This window comes from Euprymna scolopes, unplaced genomic scaffold (assembly GCF_053919585.1).
Source record: "Euprymna scolopes isolate OS-2025 unplaced genomic scaffold, ASM5391958v1 sca168, whole genome shotgun sequence".
Lineage (NCBI taxonomy): Eukaryota > Metazoa > Mollusca > Cephalopoda > Sepiida > Sepiolidae > Euprymna > Euprymna scolopes.
The window spans coordinates 26,325-51,708 of record NW_027633178.1 but is presented as its reverse complement, the minus strand read 5'-3'; the positions used below and the strand labels follow the sequence as shown (position 1 = coordinate 51,708).

Sequence of the window (25,384 nt, the reverse complement as noted above, 5' to 3'; positions counted from 1 at the left end):
AACATTTAAACTAGAATTCAAAAGTGAAGGAAAATATTTTATTGATTAGTGATAAATGTACAAGTTTTTATTAACTAATTTCAATTTAAAAATGAAAAAGCATATAAACTTGATAATGTACTAAGATAAAATGTACTTTTTGTAATCATATCAAAACTTGGATGATTTAAGAATGTGGAGATTTTCTCAGTTGATGATTTAGTATGTAATTTTCTTATGCATTTCACTTTTTTCATATATTTCAAACAATATTTTATAAAAAATCTAGATTAATTACAAAAAAACTTTGCACCTAATGCAAATAGTTGATCATATATATATTTAATGCTAAATAAACATGTTTGCTTCAAGCAAGATTTTTATTTCAATAAAATTATTTTCTTATCTCACAGTATATCACAAAACTCTGAATGGATTCCTGGTTCAAAAATGGTTTTCGAAATCCCAGATGCCAGCCGGGTTTCTAAATCACGAAGGATAACTCAAAGGTGAGGAGAAAATTGTGAATGTTTAATTTTAAAAGCTTGATTTTTTAATACAGATTTTTCTTTGTTAAACTTAAAGAATAACAAATAAGGATATTTTGTTCCTCCATTTTTGAGACAAGGATTGATAATTTATATTATTTGGACTACTGTCCTCATTTTGAGTGTTATTTTCACATTTCAGTCAGTAATACCCTAACCTCCGACCTTCTTCAGGTATATCTTGTCAAACTTAGGAATCTATTTATTGAATACTTTATTTATTCCATGAAGGTAGCATGCTATTGTTCTGTCAGCCATGACTGGGTAGAAGCACGGCCACCGAGAGTAAGAAGAAGGCCTGTTAACAAAAAAAAAAGTCCCCTTGTGACAACGACCGGTTCTACACATGCGTCAGATGACGTCATGACCTGATTTACTTTAAATAGTTGAAGAACTGACACAATTTCATGCACGTCGCATTAGCTCAGTTGGTTAACGCATTGGTTCTTATCTAAACGTTTTGGGTTCGAATCGTGGTGTGAGATGTCTTTTTTTTTTTTTTTTCGATTTTTTAAATTTAAATATTGAACCAGTGTTATTTAAGCCATTTTTCACGTAACATTCGTTTTTCTGTTTTTTTTTTTTTTTACTTCACTTATCCACCCCTGACCACACACCCAAAAACACCCGGGTACCCACCGATTTTTTAAATTTTAATATCAAAACAGGCTTATTTAAGCCATTTTTCACATGTTTTTTTTTTTTGGTTTTAACGTTCGTTTTTCTGTTGCTTTTTTTTTGTTTTTTCGATTTTTACATTTAACATCGTTCGTTTGCCTTATGTTAGTTTTTTTTGTGGTTTTTTTTCGATGTTTTGATTACCCCCCCAAATCTTCCCCCCCCCCCACGCTTAAGTTTTAACGTTCGTTTTTATGTTTTCTTTTATTTACTTCGCTTATAACAAACAAACCTGGTCATTGACCTCATTTGCTGAATGAATGCAGTTCTAATTAAATACACGTTTAATTGCTTACATCGTCGTCATAACGCTCTACGATTTCCGTGCGGGCACCTGTCAATTTGGTTCTTACTTAAATAAATTCAAACATCTTTCAGTAACTCATTCTGGCTGGCCGAACGGTTCATGTTTTTTTTCACATTGTATTTTCCAACTTCGCCTCAGGGCTTTGGGTTCGATCCTACCAACTTTTACCCGCACCCCGGGTTTCTTTTTTATTTAACAGCACACACACCTCCAAACACCTGGGCAACGCCGGGTACCCCCGCTAGTTCAGTATAAAATATAAATATTATCTATGTAAAATTAAGTAATTTTAAAGCAATATACAATTTAATAGTGATAAAAGTGAATTATGAATTTAGGAAACAAAGAATTAAATAACATATTAAACACCAACGATGAATAATTTTAAAAGTGAAAACAAACGATAAATAATTTTAAGAATGAAAACAAACGATAAAATACAAAAAATTGAAATAAAACAAATAATTTAAATACAAATAAACAATAAAAGTTACTAGTGCAGAAATATTTTTAAAATTTAATTTAGAGAAAAATCACATGTGTTGAAAAATCACATGTGTTGAATGTGTTTGGAACTTTATAGATTATTCGGAATAATGTTCTCATCTTGCGTGTTTATTTCACGTTTTATCATCGAATCTTGACTTCTCCTTTATTACATGTTCACATTCCTAAAAACATAATTAAAGAAAACATTCATACCATAATGTAAACTATTGTTAAAATATAAGAAAAGATAGTAAACAAACATTTACAATAATAATAATCACAGTGTAGTATCTGTTCTGATGCTACTCTTCATTTGTTCTGTCCTCGGTCAGTGGAGGAGAATTCTTTCATGACCGACACAATTTTTATTTTATTTTTGTTCCTATCCAGAGTGCCCGTTTTTGGGGAGCTAGATTTTCTCACATTAAAAACCGACCTTGTGTCTAACTAAATTAAAAATAAAAATATTTTTGACAATTATTCTCATGTAAAAATTATTTATAATTTTAAAAAGAAACAATCAATTTTAATATATAACGACAATGTTCAGTCACTGGTAATTTCATTAATAGCCGCGTGGTGAATAATTTTCAAACTAGTTTTAGAAAAAAAAATATAGAACTCCAAAATATTTTGTAAATACTCAATGAAAGGTTTTATTCATTACTAAAAAGACATTTTGACAATTATTCTCGTAAAAATTATTTGTTTATTATTTTAAAAAGAAACAATTAATTTTAATATATAACGCTCAGTCACTGATAATTTCATTAATAGCCGTGTGGTGAATAATTTTCAAACCGACTTTAGAAAAAATATATAGAACTTCAAAATAATTTGTAAATACTCAATGAAAGGTTTTATTCATTACTAAAAAGACATTTTGACATTTATTCTTATGTAAAAATTATTTGTTTATAATTTTCAAAACTAAGACAAAATTAAATTTTCAACCTTCCTGATAGAGTTTTTAGCCTTATAAGAAAATAAGCAGTTAAAATATCAACCTAATATTTACTGTATTGCTTCTTTAATTTATATTAATGTTATCAAACATTATGAAAGTACTTAAATACAGTTCTAATTAAATACACGTTTAATTATTAACAAATAACATTACTTACTTTACTATATTTGGTTGGAATCAAAATTTTCCCTTCTAATGGTACGTATCATGTATGTACTCTGGGGCCTTTTTGATAATTTCTCCAGTAATTTGGAACAACGCAAGAATACACCATGTTAGCAAACTGAAAACTAGAGGAAACTGCTGCTAATAGCCGAGACCATATACCTACAAGTGAATCTGATAGACGTCACGCTGTCATGTGCATCGGCTTTCTTTACTCTTGGTAGCCACGGTTGAAGTCCTAAGTAATTTGCACTTGCATTTTGAGTGTCATCTGCACTGAGGTCTGAATTTTCAGCCTCCAGAAGAATGTACCATTACTGAATTTTATCAAGTACTTTAGCTGATATGCCATGAGTTCTTGCAGATATTAGCATTACAAACGTATGCTGTATTTTCGTGGACATCAGCAATATTACATACCTAATGTGCTTCAACAAGTCATATCTTTTTTATTTGTTGGTCAATTTTTAAAAGAATTACATTGATGGAAAGAGAATAAAATAAGCTTTCCAATGATATCGATTTATTTTTCTTTTATGCGTTCAATGTTTTTATGCTCCAAGTTAAAAATGAAAAAAAAAAAAAAACGGTAAAAAATGACGGCAGCAAAAAAGGGAAACTATTTTTTTCAATGTTTACATTTTATAGGTTATGTTTGGATACATATGCGCGGGGTCAAATTTGATTGGATATGGCAGAAATTTTACAGCCTATATAAACAAAGAAGTCTATCTCTACTGGTGGTTGATTTATATTTTCACGACCACAGGAATCAAAGTTACGATTGAGCAAAGTTGACGAAGAATATTTCAAAATTGATAAGATAAATCGGCATATAGATAATAGTTTAAGAATTATTTTCATGTATAATATGTAAATATTTGATAATTATTAATTGTGTGGAAATTTCTTTAAAATGTTATCTTTTATAGAAATTAACAGATAAACGGCTCGCTAAGTACGAATGCTAATATAATGCGCTGAGCTGACTAAAGTATTCTCTTAAAAATAGAAAACTGTTTTTCTGCTTTTGTCTTATTAGACTAGTCATTTTTTATTTTGAGTTTGTCGATTTAAAAAAGTTATTTTCAAGTTTTGCAAATTTGATTTCCAAACAATACTATATTGAAATGGTTATTTATGCCATTTTTTGCGTTCGCTGTTTTTTTTTATTTTTCAGATTTTTTAAAGAAGTTTTAACATCGTTTTGCATCACATTCGTTTTTATTTTTGTTTTTTTTTCATCACGTTCGCGTTTTCTTTTTTTGTTTTTCCGATTTTAAGAAATTTTAACATTGTTCGTTATTTTTTTTTTCACGATTCTAAACACCTGGGCAACGCCGGGTATCCACGCTAGTAACAAATAAAAGTTACTTGTGCACTTATGCTACCATGCTGAAATAATGTTATTATGTAGAAACCCATTCTTAACACGGGGAAGGAAGGGTGTTTTGTACACTATTCTGTACTTTTACCTAACAATTAAAAAAAAAAAGATATCGTGAAACTTGAATTTATTTTTAACTCATTCTCAAGACCATTTTTTCGAATCTGTAAAACAAACCCCTTTTTTATGTAATTGAGGATATCTAAATAATAATAAGGCAGTTCGATAAAAAAATTTTACCTTGTGATGCATTTTGTAAATTTTTACCTTGTTTCCACCTTAACATTTTTCTTACAAATTACTAGCTTTTAAGGGTTTTGGGTATGCTGAAAACGAATATCGCATTTAAATTTTCTGCAAATAAGTAGCTTTCCGGATATTAGGCAATGTAATTTCTTACATTATTGCTGGTGGCCGTCTTGGTATGTACATTTGTGCATACTTTCTCAGGGTTGCGTTTGCACGCTTGCGCGTACCAAGATGGCCACCAGTGATAATATAGGAAATGATATTGCTTAATATCCGGAAAACTACTTATTTGCAGAAAATTTAAATACAATATTTGTTTTCAGCATACCCTAAAACCTGTAAAAGTAATCATTTTAAATGTTAAGGTGGAAACAAGGTAAAAAATTACCGTTTTATTTCTTTGTTTACATAGTTGAATTTTCAGTAAAAAAACAGAATGGAAATGACAAAAAAGTACCATCAACTGGTGAATATATAGTTGTTGCTTATCAGGATTCCTGGTATCCTGGTACTGTGAAAATTACATCAAGGAGTCATGTAGAGTACGATTTATGGTTGCATCTCAGAAAATAGGAGTATATTTTGGGCCAGATAGAAAGGATTTATAAAATTGAAAATTGGACAGGTCCCAAAATGCATAAGTTCAGGTCAACTATGGGAATTTCCATCTTTTACAGAAATCTAAAATCTATATGAAAAATTTTCTTCAGATTTATTTCTGAGATTAATTCATATCTACTCAAGTTTTTTTTTCTTTGAGAGGAGTAGTAAATACCGGCCATGAATGCTCTTTAGGCATTCAATGACTACACCCCAAATTAAGCTCTCCTTTGGCAAGGAGAAAAGAAAAATGGCTTGAAATTGAAAAAATCGGTGGATACCCGGATGTTTTTGGGTATGTGGTCGGGGGTGGATAAGTGAAGTATAAACAAAAAACAGAAAAACGAACGTTACGTGAAAAATGGCTTAAATAACACTGGTTCAATATTTAAATTTAAAAAATCAAAAAAAAAAAAAAAAAGACATCTCACACCACGATTCGAACCCAAAACGTTTAGATAATGAACCAATGTGCTAATCAACTGACCTAACGCGACGTACATGAAATTTGTTCAGTTTTTCAACTATTTAAAGTAAATCAGGTCATGACGTCATCTGGCGCATGCGTAGAACCGCTCGTCATCACGAGAAGACAGTTTTTATTGCCCCCCCCCCCCAACCCCGTCGAAAATTGTCGATTTCGGAGTGAAAAAAATGAACGTTTTTGGCCAATTTTTCGATATTTTTCAAGCGAAGGATGGGGCTTCGATATGATACAGAGTTTGTGAATTTTTGTTGTGTCTGTCGAAAGTTTTTAGCAGACACACAAACATACACACATACATACATACATTTTCGTTTTTATATATATAGATGGCTTATGGTAAAGAGATACATCATATTTAACTGAAAGAAAGAGCACACAATTTAACATAAGAGTGTCTAGTTTCATGAGAATAGCTTGAAAAATAAATAAATGGTGGCAAAATTACCGAATTTCTTGAAATGTTGAGGTCTGTAATTTAACCCACTTTTTCTAAAGAAAAATTCTACGGAAAAGCATAAATTTTGGCACTTAAAATTCTCATAACTTTTGAACTACTGATGGTATTCGTATAATTCAAACAGTTTTAAGCATCTTTTACATAGCTCTTTTCATGCAAGTTGATAAAATAATAATTATCTAAAAAATAAAAAATCAACTTGAATGCTACAGATATTTCTAGTATAAATTTTAGGAGTCTTTGACATATTTTTAAATGTACAATCTTACTACTTATCACCATTTATTACTACAGATTCCTATATATATATTTAATTGTGACTTTATTATTTATAATAGTTCTCAAATTGTATTAAATTCTATACAAAGTCAGCTTAGTAAGTGATTGTCGCCCAGCATATGCACTGAGTCATCTTACTTTCCCCTGTTCTTCTCTGTCTATAATTTTTACTTTGTCCTATAATGGTAAATGGTTTTCTTTTTCCCTCTATATGTGGTCAGCCATACCTGAGTTTTCAATCTGTTCACATATTACAGCTTTTCGATGTATTTCTAACCTTAACACATTCCACTTTTGTGTAGTTTTCCACATTTAAAGAAATCTCATGCACACATTTCTTGATTTTTTTTTCATGAGAAGCTTGACTCACACAAGATGCTCCTGGAGAATCAAATCACTCCTGACTCATATGGATTACGTATTCTTTGAATTTTTTCTGAAAAGTCCTTCACATATGATATACAAACTTTAGTGAGTTCTCAAGTCGTGTCCTTTTGTGTCTGCTCCAGATTTCTGGAAGCTAATGTCATGCTCTCTGTATAGTCGTTTCAGTGGAGAGTTTCTCTTAAACTGTCCATCTTCTATTGATATGTATTGCTGTTACTACATATTGCTTTTGCTCAGTGTTGTAAGCAACGGACGATTCTTTCTTCTTTTTTTTTTTTTTTTTTTTTGACATTATATGGATGGTAGGAGTTGAAGTTTAGATATTGTCCTATGAAAATGTCTTTTCAATAGATAGATGACCTAAACCCCTAATCAATGCGAGTTATCAGCATATCTAGGTATGATAAATTGTTATTATGTGATATCCTTGCTCCACATTATTTTCCATATATTTCACTGTGATGCTGGTGCATGCTTTTAACAATTGCAATATTGGGGTGAAATTTAAATTTCGTACATCAGGTAAACTTTTTAACCTTAGACGTCTCAACGCAAAGTCGAAAACTTTTCAGAACTTTGTTCTTGAACTTTTATATGCAGATGATGCAAACCTTGTTTCACATTCAGAAGAAAGCACAGATGATTATGGACAAGTTATCAGAGGCTTGTAAAGCTTTTGGACTTATCATCAGTGTCAAGAAAGCATGTGTTATGGATTTCCCTTTAATAGGAATGCCATCTTGATTGATGGTAAGAAGTTAAATGTTATGGACAAGTTTGTATATGTTGGTAGTACGTTGAGTAAGGACTGAATTGATTTTTTTTTTTTTTTTTTTTACAAAAGAGTCACCACTTATTAAGGCCTGGGAGCCACTCAAAGATAACGGTTAATGAGTGTACGGTCGTCAATGGGACAATATTGTAGTAATCGTTAGTTGTGGATTTGGTAAATTGGATTGCTTAAGAGGATGGCTCATCAAGAACTTGTTCACATTGGACTTGAAGACGACCATATTGTAGTCAGCTGTAAAGCAGGGAAACAGAAGAGAGTTTCACATGCAGTTCTAAGAAAGAAGCTTTGTTCATGGAATCTGTTTAGGTTTAGGTACAGATAAAGAGTGGGAGAAATTTTTTATAGTTACAGATAGACAAGTATTTTTCATGAAAGTTTGACATGGGGGGACCATAGATTAGAGCTCAACCAAACACACGGAAATAACGATAAAGCAGAGACAGGCTCTCATAGTCTTTTCTGTGGGAAACAGGTAGCAGAGAAGAGAAAAGGGTATCCCCTAAGCTACAAAGTTTATTTTGAACTCTGTCAAGGCAAGATAATGTATTCTAGTAGCTCTTGCCCAGATGTGGCAACAGTACTCTATTCTTAGACATACTTTGCTCTCATACAGGTAAAGAATTGCATCAGTAGTGAGATTTCTACTGGAGCGGTAAACATATCCCACCATTTTTCCAGCGATCTTGGCAACAGATTTGATGTATGTGTTCTATTTCAGATCAGGAGTAAAGGTCTAGAGCAATTGCCCTAGAAAAGAAAGCCTCCATTAAGAGATTTGCTAATCTTATGAGATATAACTGCTAGCACATCTGCTGTAGATCTAGTAGAACGGAAAATTGCATAACTGAGGAGGTTATTTTTGCTGAGGTGATAACTTCTCTATTTGATATAGATTCTAGCAACTTATGATGCACAGGAGACTTATTGGTCTGTACTGAGAGGGAGATGACCGATCACCTAAATTTTTAAATATGAGGCATATTGATAAGGTGTTGGGATATACATATGTATATCCGTATATATAATAAATGAGATGCAGTTTTTCCCCTCTGGACCAAAATACCATAGATTTACAATAACAAAGGATTGCACATACAAATTTATGTTTACACTGTGAGCCATTACCTTATTTAACTATAGAACAACATTTTAGGTAGCATTACAAGTTGATTTTTTATTTTTAGATAATTGTTATTTTAAAAACTTGCATGAAAAGAGCTATGTAAAAGATGCTTAAAACCGTTTGAATTATGCAAATACCATCAGAAGTTATGAGAATTTCAAGTGCCAAAATTTAGGCTTTTAGAAAAAGTGGGCTAAATTACAGACCTCAACATTTCAAGAAATATTGCCACCATTTATTTATTTATTTATTTTTCAAGCTATTCTCATGAAAATTGGCACTCTTATGTAAAAATGTGTGCCCTTTCTGACTATGCAGTCAAATCTGATGTATCTCTTTACCATAAGCCATGAATTATGAATTCAGATGTACAAATTTCAATTTTTTTTTAACTGGCGCATGGTATCATACAGTGGGTGTCTATTCATGAACAAAACTAAGTATTATAGTGGTATTTAAATATAGCTTTATTGAGAATAGGCATGTTCCTGCTTCCTCACCGAAGGAGAGCTTAATTTGGGGTGTAGTCATTGAATGCCTAAAGAGCATTCATGATTGGTATTTACTACTCCCGTCAAAGAAAAAAAAAATTGAGTAGATATGAATTAATCTCGGAAATAAATCCGAAGAAAATTTTTCATATAGATTTTAGATTTCTGTAAAAGATGGAAATTCCCATAGTTGACCAGAACTTATACATTTTGGAACCAGTCCAATTTTCAATTTTGTAAATCCTCTCTATCTGGCCCAAAATATACTCCTATTTTCTGAGATGCAACCATAAATCGTACTCTACATGAATCCTCGATGTAACTTTCACAGTACCAGGATACCAGGAATCCTGATAAGAAGCAACTCTATATTCACCAGTTGATGGTAATTTTTGTCATTTCTATTCTGTTGTTTTACTGAAAATTCAATTATGTAAATAAAGAAATAAAACGGTAATTTTTACCTTGTTTCCACCTTAACATTTAAAATGATTACTTTTATAGGTTTTAGGGTATGCTGAAAACAAATATTGTATTAAAATTTTCTGCAAATAAGTAGTTTTCCGGATATTAAGCAATGTCATTTCCTATTTTCTGGTGGCCATCTTGGTACACGCAAACGCAACCCTGAGAAAGTATGCACAAACGCACATACCAATATGGCCACCAGCAATAACGTAAGAAATGACATTGCTTAATGCCCGGAAAGCTACTTATTTGCAGAAAATTTAAATGCAATATTCGTTTTCAGCATACACAAAAACCTAGTCATTTTAAAGAAAAATGTTAAGGTGGAATCAAAATAAAAATTTACAAAATGCATCACAATGAAATTCTTATTATTATTATTATCATCATTATTATTATTATCATTATTATTATTATCATTATTATTATTATCATTATTATTATTATCATTATTATTATTTAGATATCCTTAGTTAAAAAAAAAAAAACAGGGTTGTTTTACAGATTTAAATGAGTTAAAAATAAATTCAAGTTTCATGATATCTTTTTGTTAGGTGTTAAGTACAGAATAGTGAACAAAACACCCTTCCTTCCCAATGTTAAGAATGGGTTTCTTAATAGTGTTATTATTTCGGCATACTAGCATAAGTGCACAAGTACTTTTTATTTGTTATATATTAGTTTTTTGGTTTTTTGACCACTAAAAAACACCTACCTGAAGTACAAGTAAGAAGTTATAAATAGCATGATAGCAGAAACGTATGTACTTAGTAAATTTTGTTGTTTTTTAACGCTTTTAGTACATTGTACTAAAAGCGTTAAAAAATAAAATACTATTGTTTGGAAATCAAATTTGAAAATAATTTTTTTTTAATTTACAGTCTCAGAATAAAAAATGAAACTGATTTTACTGCTTTCATTTTGAAAGCAGAAAAACAGTTTTTTTTATTTTTAAGAGAATACAAACAAAACTCGTTAATGCGCTGACTTTAGTCAGCTGATCACTGGTCGGCGCATGGCGAGCCATTCCCCATTAAGCAGATTTGAATTTCTATAAAAGATAACATTTTAAAGAAATTTCCGCACACTTAATAATTGTCAAATATTTATATATTATACATGAAAATAATTCTGAAACTATTATCTATATATGAAAATGGATGATATATGCCGATTTATCTTATCAATTTTGAAGTATTCTTCGTCAACTTTGCTCAGTCGTAACTTTGCTTCCTATGGTCGTAAAAATATAAATCAAAGTCTAATAGAGATGGACTCCTTTGTTTATATAGGCTGTAAAATTTCAGCCATATCCAATCAAATTTGACCCCACGCATGTGTATCCAAACGTAACGTATAAAATGTAAACATTGAAAAAACAGTTCCCTTTTTGTTGTCGTCGTACGTTCAGTGTGATAGTGTTGTCACCCACTTTATTCCATTTTCCTCAATATAGAGTTAGCAAGTATTCATACAACTACATGACAATCCTGCCAATAAAGATATATGTGGATGGATAGATAGATAAAGAGAGAGAGAGCATACCTCATTGCAAGAGAGAGTCGAGTGAGATCATTTCTTTTATTTGGGTTTGATATCATCACAAGTTTTAGGTAAATGTACATGTTAAATCGTGTTTGTACTTAGATTAGATATTGCTTACAATGCCCAAAAAAGCGTCCATACATAAAAAAGAAACAATGGTTCTTGAGGAAACAAAAACAAAAAGACACTGACTTAACTTGAAATTGGAACCGGACGTTCAAAATCTGCATGAGTATCGTGTTTTATTAAATATTTTTGTTTATTGATGAATAAGTTTTGTTTTAAAAATACAAGAAATTATTTTTATTTAAAACTTTTTACTTTTTGGTTTATTTGTGAAAAACACCAGTAAGCTCTGCTATTTACATTTTTATAGATTTTTCTTTCTGGAGACTTCACAGTGAGATTAACTATTATTAAATGTTCCTTTTTTATTTTTACACACAAATATGTCATAATGCAAAATACCATTGAAGTCTAAATCTATTTGTGCGGACTTTAATCTATTATAACTATTATTGAATGTTTTGTTTTTGATTTTTTTAGGTCACAAAGCAAAATATATTGTTTTTTATTATTACATACTTAACATTTTGGGCTAATACCTCGCCAACCATACCCACGCCCACACTTACAAAATGGGATGCCTGTTGCAGAAACCGTTGGGGGTGTCCATTCTGATTTCCGTTCTTAACATGAGGAGGTTGGTGGTTCGACTACAACAACACCAACCGTACTTTAATTTTTCACGCAGGGGGGGATGTTACCACCAGGCAACGCCAGTTAACGGGTCCTGCTAGTATATATATATATATATATATATATATATATATATATATATATATATATATATATATATATTATATTTTTGTTTACTATTTTGGGGGGAAAGAATTCCAACAAAGTGCTCGATTACAAAGAAAAACTTTTTCGATATAAGAGCTTAATATTTATTTATTGAATTGTACAGAAGTTCAGAAAAACATTGGTACTGTTGGTTTCAAGCCCAACATAAAGGGGACCAGTTAATGGTAAATCATAAATAATGTTGGCTGACGAGAGCCTAACATTATTTACGATTTATGTATATATATATATATATATGCATATAGATATGTATATATGCATAGATATGTATGTATATACATATAGATATGTGTGTGTGTATATATATATATATATATATATATATATATATATATATATATATATATATATACACGAAACTACCACTAAGTTTCGGAAATGTTATCTCGTTAATAACTTGACATGCAGTGTATATATATATATATATATATATATATATATATATATATATATATATATATATATATATATATATACTGCATGTCAAATTATTAATGAGATAACATTTTTTTTTACCAGTTTCCAAAACTTAGAGGTAGTTTCGTATCAAAAGCTTCGGAAACGTTGACAATGCTGAGCTGCACGTAATGTGAAATTTTCGTACTGTTCTGCGCAATGTAAACAACTTGCCATTGTAATTGCTGAATCCACGGAATTTGAGGCATGTCAAGTTATTAACAAGGCAGTTTGTTTCGTCAATAAAGTGGATCGTAAAGGTGGTTTGAGTAGTTCTGAAAAGCGTACTATTACAGAACAGCTAGCAAAAGGTAAAACTACCATCGAAAATGATAGGAAGGTACCATCAAACTGTGAAGAACTTTGTCAAGGACACTACAAAGGTACGTAAGAAAGCTGATAAAGGCAAATGTAGAGTTGTTTCATGCCGTTCTCTACTCCAAATTAAACGTGAAGTTCTTAAGAACCCTGTCCAGACAAATCAAGAAGTCTTTGACCAAACCGGATTGAAGAATGTCTCAAAAAGTACTTAATATCCCCTTCTGAAAAAAGTGGCACAGTCTGTTAAGCCTGTGACAAAGCCTCCATTAAAGCAACATCACATACAAAACTGATTGAAATGGGCAGAGGACAACATGAAAACAGATTTTTCCAAAGTTTTGTTCACAGATGAAGTGTGTGTCACTCTTGATGGCCCAGATGGCTGGAGCAAGGGGTGGGGCCTAGATGGACAACATCGTCATCAGCGGTTTTTTTTTTTCTTTTTTTTGCAAAATCTTAACCTGGGATTATCGGAGGTACTTTAGTTGGCCCATGGAGAGTCCCAGAAGACGTAAAAATGACGTCAAATGCTTACATAGCTTTTCTGAAGGAGCACTTTGAACCATGGCTGAAGAAGCAAAAGTTGACGTTCAGAAGAACCATTATTTTTATGCAGGATAATGCTTCCTCGCATGTAGCAAACAAAAACAAAGAGTATTTGCAACAACTGAGGTTCTCTGGGCTACGGAAGATGGAGTGGTCTACGAGTTCACCAGATTTGAACTTAATTGAGAACATTTGGAGTATCATGAAGACGTCTCTATGCAAGTGGATGCCAATTTAAGAGCAAAGATGAGTTGTGGGATGCTCTCCAAGAAGTATCGCGAGGAATAACTGTTGACGAAAACACAAATTTGACTAATTTTGTGGACTAACCTCTTTTACAAGTAATTCATAAAAAAGATTGCATATCGCCTACTAATTGTGTCAATGTAGAAACTGCTATGTAGTTAATGTGTTCTAAGCATTTTTCCTAGTTCATTTAATGTTTGAAAATTATTTCAATAAACAAGTTATGGGTATATTGTCTTTTTTCTCAACCTCGTTAATAACTTGACACACTGAAATCAACAGATATTCCTGTCTTCTGCCATAGTTTCGTTAATACTGCCTTAAATACATTTATTTTCTGAGTAGGGGAGCTGAATAGTATTTTAAGAACTTTCTCAAAGTTTCATGGATTTTTATTCACTCATTCCTTAAATATTAAAAAAAATGTAAACTCGTTAATAATTTGATACGCAGTGTATATACACATATATATCCCAAACCAAAATTTTATTTTCATTATATCTAAAAAAAAAATTAATGTGGTTATATAGATTTTTGTAAACCATAAACAAAAGTACCAAATTTATTTTGGTAGTTCAATCAGCCATCAAGTTATGATCATTCAAAGTTTATTGAAAAGTTGAAAATTTGCTATCATGGTCCAGAAGCCAAATGTAATGTAAGCTACTAACAAGTGAAAAAATCCTTATAAATGTAATGTCATCTTGTAAATGAAAATTAATACTAATGAATGCAATAATTATTAGATGAAACCAACCTAAACACTAGGCAAAATCCCACTACCAATGGGGAAAAAAGTGCAAATATTACACGGAAATGCAACTTTGACAGTTCATATCAATTTCATTTCAATAGCTAATGTATTGAATCTTCTTAGTATGATTCATAACACATTAGAGATCAAGATAATTTTTTCTTTTAATTATAAATTGATAAAACCACTCAATTGTGGACCATGTAAAAGGAGACAATTTGGTAAAAAGGGCAAAAAGGGTTAAAAAAAATGAGTCAAAAGTATATGTTACTGAAATTGCTATAAAATGTAACCATTGGACGTAGAAACTTAAAATTTTGCAACTTTACTAATTTTTGGGTGAGGAATTCAAAAAAATTTATGCCTTGTTTCTAATAACAAAACTTTTTGCCACAGAAATATTTTTACTTTGGGGAATTTAAACTCGCCAAAAAAAGGACAGACAACAATAAGATTTAGAAACTTGTTATACAAAAAGTCACAATCATTTTTTTTCAAGCATTGAAAAACTTTCAACTTGAAAGACAAGTAAACAAGCAAGATATTTTATAGGCAGAGGTCTTACTACAATTCCTTTCCTTATTGATTTTCTCTCAAAATTCTTTCATAGGCTTCTGCTATGATAGATATATCAAGAACACTCCAAATCCTACTATCACTTGAAACTGGCATTACCTCAAAACTCCATCTGTAAACAAATGCTGACTCTACCTGTGCAATGTCATCTGACAAAGGCCATCGAAAAAAATCTTTTCTACCTTTAGTTTGCGATAAAAATTTTATTACAGCGCTAGATGCAGATATAACTTCAATGACTTGGCCAATGTAAAAGTTGGTGTCATAGTAGACAGCAACCCATTGTCTTTGATGCTCATAACTGAAGATATCCTGAGATGGTTCTTCATCACAACTGCAGGAGTTATCTGAATGTTCAGTAGATTCACTAAGGGATTTTTTGTTGCTTTGGAGGTGGAAATGAATCAACTAGATTTCTTCTCGAGTAGTCAGAGAGAGCAGCTTCCAGTTGAACTTTATTTCCACTGGTGTTGATTTTGACACCTAACACAACCTTGAGATATCTCAGTTCAAGTTTATCAAAAACACCTGATAGAACATGTAGGTCTCGGGGGGTACTTTTACAGTTTGTCGACGAAAATGCAGACACCATTTTTTTTGTCATTAAAATGTGAGGGAGAAATCAGTATTTTAAACTATGACCAAAACATGAAATAAATAACAAAAAAAATTAAACTAGATAATGATTTTTCAATTTCATTTAAATTAATTTGTTGTTGACCCTTTAAAGTTGCTTTAATTCAAAAAAATATTTCATTAAAATTATTTATTTGTTCAGAAAAAAAACCAAAAAAACTATTTTATAAAAATCCAATGTTGCTTTCATTACAAAATTGTTTTATTAAAATTATATTTTCTTATGCAAACTTTTCAATAAATGTTTTTACTATTATATTTTGATAAATTTTTATACAGTAAATGTTTTGGTTTTCAAATGGCGCTCGCCCAGTTTAGACAATTATGAATGTCATTTTCATTTTCTGTTTTTAATAATTTTTCATTTTCTGTTTTTAATAATAAAAATATATGTGTTTCATGAAAAACATTCCCGTTTTCATTAATTAAATCGAAACATAATTACGGATATATGTTCTCTTTCACTTTCTTTATTTACTTTTTTTCATAGTTCTTTCCGGAAGTAATTAATATCTAATTTAATTTTTTTGTTATGTATTTTTAGCTTCAGTCATAGTTTAAAATACTGATTTCTCCCTCAGATTTTAATGACAGGTGCGCGAAAAAAATGGCGCCTCTATTTTCGGCGATAAACTGTAGATGTACGATCTCGGAAATTATTAAATAAACAAAAAAAATGATTTTTACAGTGAAATTAATTTTTTCATTTACACCCCACATGCACATAGCTTAATATTTTCAGTTATTTTTTAAGTAATGTACAGTGTAATAAAAAAATAATTTTACAAAATGTTCAAATTTATCAAAAATGTCCGATAGAACATAAACAAAAAAAATGCACATTTTTACATGAAATTAATTTTATTTACACGACTTGTTGCACGTAACTTAAAACTTAGCTAGATTTTGTAAATTTATTTTTTTAAAGTAATGTACCTATACAGTCTTATAAAAAAATAATTTAACAAAATGTTAGATATATGAAAAACGCCTGATAGAACATAAGAGAAATAAGTAAATAAAAAAAATGTCCTGTGGCGATGGAAATGTTGTAACGTTACACACGTTACAACATTTCCATCGCATGTAATAATTGATCTTCTTTTTTTTTTTTTTTCTTTTTTTTTTTTACACGGGAATCACCACATTATCAAGGCCAAGAAGCCACTCAAGGATAAGGGTTAAAGAGTGTACAGTAGAAATTGGACAATATAGTAATCATTAGTAATGAAAATTCGGTTAATCAAGAACTTATTTACGTTAGACTTGAACACAACCATATTGTAGTCAGCCGGAAAGCAGGAAAACGGAAGACAATTCCACAGGCGTGCAGTTCTAAGAAAGAAGCTTTGTTCATGGAATCTACGTTTAGGTTTAGGCACAGATAAAGAGTGGGGGGGGAATTATTGATAGTGTTTTCAGCTAGATGAGTGTTTCTTGTGAAAGTTTGGCGAGGGGGGACCATAGACTTAAGCTCAGTCGAACACTTTCCATGAAAGTAACGATACGACAAACTCGCAACATCTCTTCTGTGAGATAGAGGTTGCAGGGAAGAGAAAAAGACATCTCCTACGAGGCTACGAAGTCTATTTTGAACTCTATCAAGGCAGGACAAGTCCTTTCTAGCAGCTCCTGTCCAGATGTGGCAACAGTATTCCATCCTTGGACGTACCTGGCTCTTAGAGAATTGCATCAGCAGTGAGATATCTACTGGATCGAGAGAAAGATCCCACCATTTTTCCAGCGGCCTTGGCAACAGATTTGATGTACGTGTTCCATTTAAGATCAGGAGTAATGGTCAAGCCCAGAAGCTTGTCAAAACTTGAGGCCTCCTGAAGACGAGAGCCATTCATTTCAATTGATGCCAGATGTGGATAAGAATGTTGATGATGTAAAGAGAGAAGCTTGGTTTTAGATGCATTAAAGTAACCAGCCACTCCTTTCCCCATTCTGTTCCATCTCCTCTTGGATCTTCCAACCACTCTGTTGTATCAATTAAGATAAAAATGAAATGTAATAAGTCCCCAGACGTACCTCTCCATCGTACAGTATATCGATACACTAAGGCTGACCGGATAGCTTCCGTACATTTATATCGGATCTACCTCTGCGTTCCATGTTTAAAAAGGATGTGTCCTCTATAGTATCAGACCTGATCGAATGGTTAATTGTAGGTATAGACCGTTTCATACCCTCGAAAAAATTCCAACAAAAACCTAACAGCCAGCCATGGTTCTCTCCAGAATGTGCTGCTGCCATTGCGCACAGAAATCACTTTTTCCACTGCTTCCAACGTAATAGATGTATGGAAACTAAAGCCGCTTTCAGAACTGCCAGCAACTATTGTATGAAAGTAATAAAGAACGCAAGAGAGTTGTATGCTCAATCCGTTAAGTCCAAAGTAGCTGAGCAGCGGCTTGGTTCCCACCAGTTGTGGCAAATAGCAAACAGAATCCTGAACAGAAGCGTGTGCTCTATCCCAACTATCATCAATGGACCTGAGGTAATCTCGTCAGCATCAGACAAAGCCAAACTCTTTGCCAAGAACTTTGCAGCTAATTCTACCCTTTGCGACCAAGGCCGTCAACCCCCAATATTTCCTCCTGTATCAGAAAACACGCTATGTGATATACGATATACGTATATCTGTATGTGATGTTGCCAAGCTAATCAAAAATCTTGATTCTAGTAAAGCAACTGGCCCTGACGGTATTCCAATTATAGTACTCAAAAAACTTTAACCTGAACTAGCGCCCATACTTACAAAACTGTTTAAACGTCTTAAGGAGAATGGCTTCCCATCACCCTGGAAAATCTCATCATCCCTGTATTTAAGAATTCAGATGATCGCTCATCCCCCTCTCAGTACAGGCTAATAAGTCTTCTGTGCGTCATGAGTAAGTCGCTGGAATCTGTTAAATACAGAAGTAATCAACCATCTCAACAAAAATAACCTTCTTAGTGACACTCAATATGGTTTCCGTTCTGCTAGATCTACAGCAGATGTGCTTACAATTATATCTCATAGGATTAGCAAATCTCTCAACGGAGGCTACCTTTCTAGGGAAATTGCTCTTGACATATCTAAGGCCTTTGATAGGGTATGGCATAAAGGTTTACTTCACAAGATCTCTAGCTATGGTATAGCTGGAAATGTCTTCTCAATTATTAAATCATTTCTTTCTGATAGGTTCATAAGAGTAGTAGAGGGGCAAAAATCAGAAGCTCACAGTATTAATGCTGGTGTGCCTCAGAGGTCCATCCTGGGCCCAACTCTTTTCCTGATCTACATTAATGATCTTCCAAATCACATCCTTACATCATTTGTAGACATTTATGCTGACGACACTACCATTTATGGTAGCACATCTAAGACAGTAAACGACCAAGTTCTCTCCGATTCTCTCTCCTCTGATCTTGCCAGCATTATATGTATCTATCTATGTATGTATGTTTATATGTGCAGATGTGTATGTATATGCATGTATATCTATGTGTATATGTTTGTGCCTGTATGTGTATAAATGCATATATACACTCGTGAGCAAAAAAAAAAAAAATAGGCCAAACAAATTTTATAAATTTTATTGCACTAAAAGCTATATTGAACAATGAACAATTGAACAAGGAAACTTAAATGAGACTAATAACACAGAACAAGACATTTACTTTAATAAATGCTTAGTATGGAATTGTATTCCATTTTGATTTCTTTAAAAGATCAATCCTTTTAGATATGCTCTCAACCAAAGTGGAACACTGTGAAGAGGAGATGCTATTCCATTCGCTTTGCACAGCTTCTCACAGTTTGTCATTTTTCGAAAAAGTTCTTCCAGCCAATGCACGAGATATTATGGACCAAATATTCTCGATTGGGTTTCGATCGGGGCTTTGACCTGGCCAAAATATCACATTAATTGAATTATCAGAAAAACATTTTCTTGTGATTTTTAGCAGTGTGTGCAGGGGCATTATCACGTTGAAAAATAATGTTCTGGGATATTCCCAACTTCTCGATACTTAGTAACAGTCATGTTTCTAATATTCAAATGCATTCCTTTGCATTGATTGACTTCTCACATTTAATATGTTCCCCAACTCCTGCTGCAGTAAAAGTTCCCTATACCATTATCCCTCCATTCCCGTATTTAACTGTCGTTTTTATGCAACTTGGTGAAAATCTTTCTCCAGTTCTTCGATTGCACCATTCGGGAGTATCGGGAGCATCACTAATAAGAAAAAATCTTGATTCATCTAACCAGAAAACATTCCTAAGCCAGTCTGTATCTTTCTTGCCATAACACAAGAAAAATCTCTTTCTATCTTAGATAAAAATGGCTTCTTTGCACACCTTTTAAAAGAAAATCACATTTCTTTCATTCGTCTAGATATTGTATATATAGAAAGAGAATTTCCAGCCCCTGTTTTGAATTCTTTGCTATGGTCAACATAAGTTTTCTTTCAATCCTTCAAAACAGTTAATTTAAGCCTGTGGTCGTTCTTCAAAGCGGATGATCTAGGACGACCAGATCCAGATTTCACTTTTACCAAGCGTTTGACTCTGAACCTTGGACTAATTTCCTTCACTACAGAAAGAGATGTTTTCACATTTTCTTTTCTTAAAATATCAAATATCTGCTTGTAAATCATTTTCAACTGCCTTAACCCTGCAATTTGGGGGTTTTTTTTATTATTAATTTTTTCACTTATTATATGCTATAATAATAATGATCTGCAAAATAGAAATTTTCAGTTAAAATTAACAAAAATTCATAGAAAAATATTGAAAAATCGATTTCTTCCTTCTTTCACGCTTGGCCAATTTTTTTTTTGCTCATGAGTGTATGCATGTGTATGTATATGTAGGTAAATTTATGTGTATGTATGAATATGTGCATATATGTGTACGTATTTATATGTGTATATATATGTATATGTGTATGTATGCATGTGTGTATGTGTATTATGTATTTTGTATATATGTATATATGTTTATAGATATGTATGTGTGTATGTGTATATATGCGTATATGTATATATATGCATGTATATCAATGACTGTCTTCAGTGTCATGTCTGCTTGAGCGTGTGAATTCGCCGGCAGGGCTTAAAAAAAGTCATTTTCAGGCTCATGGACTTTTCAGTGTATGAAGGAATGGCACTCGTCTGACAAAGACGTTGCAATCATCATATGTGTATATATATACATATATATATGTATGTATGTATGTATGTATGTATGTACGTATATGTCAGACATGACAAAAAAAAATAGACACCCATAGAAACAGTTTATTTCAATAAACATAAAAAACATAAATAAATGGTCACAAATTTAATAACTAATACTTGGTTGACATTCCCGTTGGAATACTAGGACTCTTCTTCATTGATCAGTTGACGAATTTCATCTTAAGGAATTTCTTGCCATGTCTGATGCAATAATGCAAAAAAATAGTTTCCTTTTCTTTTTGTGAAAGTTCTGGTCTAATATGCCCCAAAGGTTTTTGATAGGGTTCATATCAGTGGACTGACTCAGCTATGGAATTTTATTAACCCTATTTTGGCTCAACCAATGCTGTGTCGCCCTAGCAGAATAACAAGGAGCTCCGTCTTCAATAAATAGGGAGTTAACCTGGTTCTTTTTACCACTTGATAGGATTCTTTTACTTAATATTGAAACATATTTAGCAGAATAAACGTTTCCTTCACACTCCACCAGGTCTGAGCGACCTATCATATATTTTAAATTTTAAATATTTTGTATAATAAAAAAAAAAAAAAATTTGTAAATATCAATTTGAACCTCCATCCCCTGTTAAAACTTGTCTGCCCACCTAATTCTTAATTAGTCACTACGTGACCGTGACAAAAATATATCTATATATAATACAACATGTAATTTTTATAACACAATTTTAAGAAATAATATGCCTGAGGATGATGGATGTATTCCGATCGAAAGCACTTGCTAAACAAACATATGGATCCAACTTAAAAAATTTTGAAAACAACACAAAAAGAATTATTCGAGGATTGGAGAAAGTAAAAAAGAAGATAGTGAAACAAAAGAATGCCATGCTTTTCAATAATATTTTTCTCAATATATATATGTAGATGCATGTGTATGTATATATGTAGACGCCCAACAAGCAGCTAAATCCCACTCCTTCTCAGTAGAGATCCCTAGGTGTAAGAAAGCCTTCTACTTAAATAGTTTCTTTCCCAGAACTGCTAAACTTTGAAACTCCCTTCCGGGATTCTGCTTTCTCAACTGTACTGACATGCAAAAGTTCAAGTGTAATGTGAACAGACATCTTGCTACTCATCTCCCTTCATAATATCCTTGAAACTTATGTCCCCGATGGTAGCCCCCTACTTCAAAGTGGCACTGTGCCTTGTTTAGGATGAAAATTGAATAAAAAAACTTTTTAAAAAAATATGTATGTATATGTATATATAGAGTTGAGAAGAAAGTTTTAATTTTGATTCCACATGATGTATTTTTAAATAAGTTTTCATTATAATGCATAAAAATTATATATAATTTTAAAGAGCATTTTTCTGCCTTATCTAATTGTTTAAATTATAATTGTTTTAAAACAATTGCCTTTTCAGAATGTTGAATACAAAATGGAAAAAAAGCAAGTTCGCACAATTGCCTTATTTCAATTCAAGCTTGGCCAAAAAGCTGCTGAAACAGCTTGCGATATCAATAAAGTGTTTAACCCAAGAATCTCTATTGAACACACAACACAATGGTGGTTTAAGAAATTTTGTGGTGGCTACGAGTCCTGAAAGTGATGAGTGTAGTGATTGGCCATTGGATGTTGACAACGATTAATTAAGAACTTTAGTCAAAGCCAATCCATGCACAACTGTCCAAGAACTTGTTTCTGAATTAGACGTAACATATACAATAGTTTCCAGCCAATTGAGAGAGATTAGGCAAAAAAAATTTGTAAATGGATGTCTCACGAATTGAACGACAACCAAAAGAAACACCATTATGAAGTGTCATCTTCCCTAATTTTACGCAACAAGAAGAACCCGCGTCTCAGTAGAGTTGTGACTTGCGATGAAAAGCGGGTTCTTTACAACAACTGGTGTTGTATCCAAAGAAGGTGATGCTGACTGTTTGGTGATCTGCGACCAGTCTCGCCCATTACAGTTTTTTGAATGCAGACGAAACCATCACGGCAGAGAATGCTATCAACAAGTGAATGAAATGCATCAAAAACTTCGACAACAACACCCAGCATTAGTCAACAGAAAAGGACCAATTCTCTTCCACAACAATGCCGACCTCACATTGCTAAACCAACCCAGCAGAAGTTGAACGAATTGGGCTACAAAATTCTGTCTCATCTGTCATACTCTTCAAAAACCTCTCACCTACCAAATACCACATTTTTAAGAATCTCAAGTGTGAGAAATGCTTCAAAAACCTGAGTGATATCAAAAACACCTTCAACAACTTCATCACCACCAGAATGCAAGATTTTTGAGTTACTCACATAAATACATTTGTTTTGCATTGGCAAAAGTGTATTCTGATGGTGTTTATTTTGATCAATAAATTTTTTGTTTGAGCCAGGATATTTTCATCTTAATTTAGAAGTTAAAAGCCACAAAAACTTTCTTGTCAATCTGATATATATGTATGTGTGCATACATACGTATGTATATAGTCGCTAACCTGATAAGTACTGAACTGTCATCTTTTGGCCTCTGTGCCATCGATGAAGTGTTGCATCCCTCTCCCTGTTCTACAAGTATTTTAATGGTAGATTTTAATGGTAGATTTTAATGGTAGATGCTCTGACGAATTACAAGCACTTGTACTCCCTTGACGTAAATACCCCCGACAAACCCGACACGCAGTAAAATCACACTCTTACACAGTAGAGATGCGTAGATATAAGAAAGCCTTCTACTCCAATAGTTTCTTCCCTAGACCTGCTAGACTTTTGAACTTCCTTCCAGGTTCCTGCTTTTCCAACTGTACTGACATGCAGAAGTTCAAGTGTAATGTTAACAGACATCTTGCTGCTCATCTCCCTACATAGTATTCCTGCAACCTATGTCATTGATAGTAGCCCCCTACATCAACGTGGCACTGTGCTTTGTTTGGGGTGAAAATGAGGGGGAAAAAAAAGAAACAGCATTTAGTATTTAGAAAATCAACAAGTCCCCTAAAATTTAAGAGGTTTTTAGATTCAGATTGGGGAAATGAAGATCAGGAAAGTATAAATGGATATTTTTTTTAGACTAATCAAAAAATAAGTCTATTATTTCATGGAAATCTAAAAAGCAGCAGATTGTATATCTCTCTACGTGTGAGGTGGAATTTATAGCGCTTATACATTCTGCACAAGAAGCGCTATACCTAAAAGCTATTTCAAACCAGAATTAACTGAAACTCTTAATTGTGATAATAAGAATTAAGAAGTAATTTAAGAATTAAGAAGTAATTCACTAAAGATCTAGGCATATAGATATTTATTACGACTTCATAAGAAATGAAGTGAAAAAGGAATCATTATTGTAAATTACATAGCATCAGAACAAAATATTGCCAATATATTTACAAAACTGGCGACAAAAATAAAATAGAAACGTTTTGCCTCTAAACTTGTTGGAATTTGACTTTGAATAACTTTTCACAAGCTCTGATATATATATTAAAAAAAAGAAAAGAAAAATTGTCCTGAGCAATACATTAAACTGCATCTGTTTTGTTTGTATTAACCGTTTTAACATATCAATGCATAACGAATGTTTAAACTTTTACTAAAATAAAAAAATAAACTAAAAAATAAATGAATAAAAAAAATCACTTTTTTTAAAACATTTTCTTTGTATTTTTTTTACAAATGCTTGTTACATGCTTATTTTAAGGCATGCATAAATTAAAATTGACTTTTTTTACTTTTATTTTGTTCACAATACTCTCTTTAATATACCAAAAATTACATAAGTCTTTCGTATTTTCTCGTTTTGCTTTTGCTTTTTGTTTTAATAAATATTTTTTTTACAGATACATATTACATGTATCTATATAATATATATATATATTTATATATATGTATTTTTGAATGGGAATGCATAATTAAAATTAAAAATGGCATGATAAAAATAAAAATCAATCTAACAAAAAAACATTTTTTACACACACATTTTCTTTGATATTTGGACAAAATAAAAAAAATGGCTTCCTTTTTTACATGCTCAAATTTTAAGATCTAGATGAACTAAATGACTTAACATATTTGAATATATATATTTATTTATTTATCTTTAAACAGAATTAAACATGAACTGAAAGGACTTTCCTATTATATAAAAAATATGTGGCGTTGCAATATTTCTGATGTATAATGGGGGTATGCTCTGGGGGATTCTATTTATGAACACTACCAATAGGAACTGACAAATCCAATTAATTCACATTCTGCTAGCAACCAATCAGAAACCAGAATTGCTTCATAAAAATTAAATCTTTTAGCATTCCAGCACATTATTATTTTGTATCAGCATGAGAAGGATTTTTTGCTCTTTGCTTGCAAAATTATAAAGTCCA

At 32.0% G+C, this 25,384-nt stretch overlaps 1 long non-coding RNA gene across 1 annotated transcript; it reads left to right on the top strand.

The window, feature by feature from the left end:
- On the top strand, positions 1-24,652 carry LOC145273793 (uncharacterized). The gene is made up of 2 exons (XR_013866524.1): positions 1-488; positions 22,420-24,652. It is a non-coding gene; the product is annotated as an uncharacterized LOC145273793 (long non-coding RNA).
- The last annotated feature ends 732 nt before the right edge of the window (positions 24,653-25,384 follow it).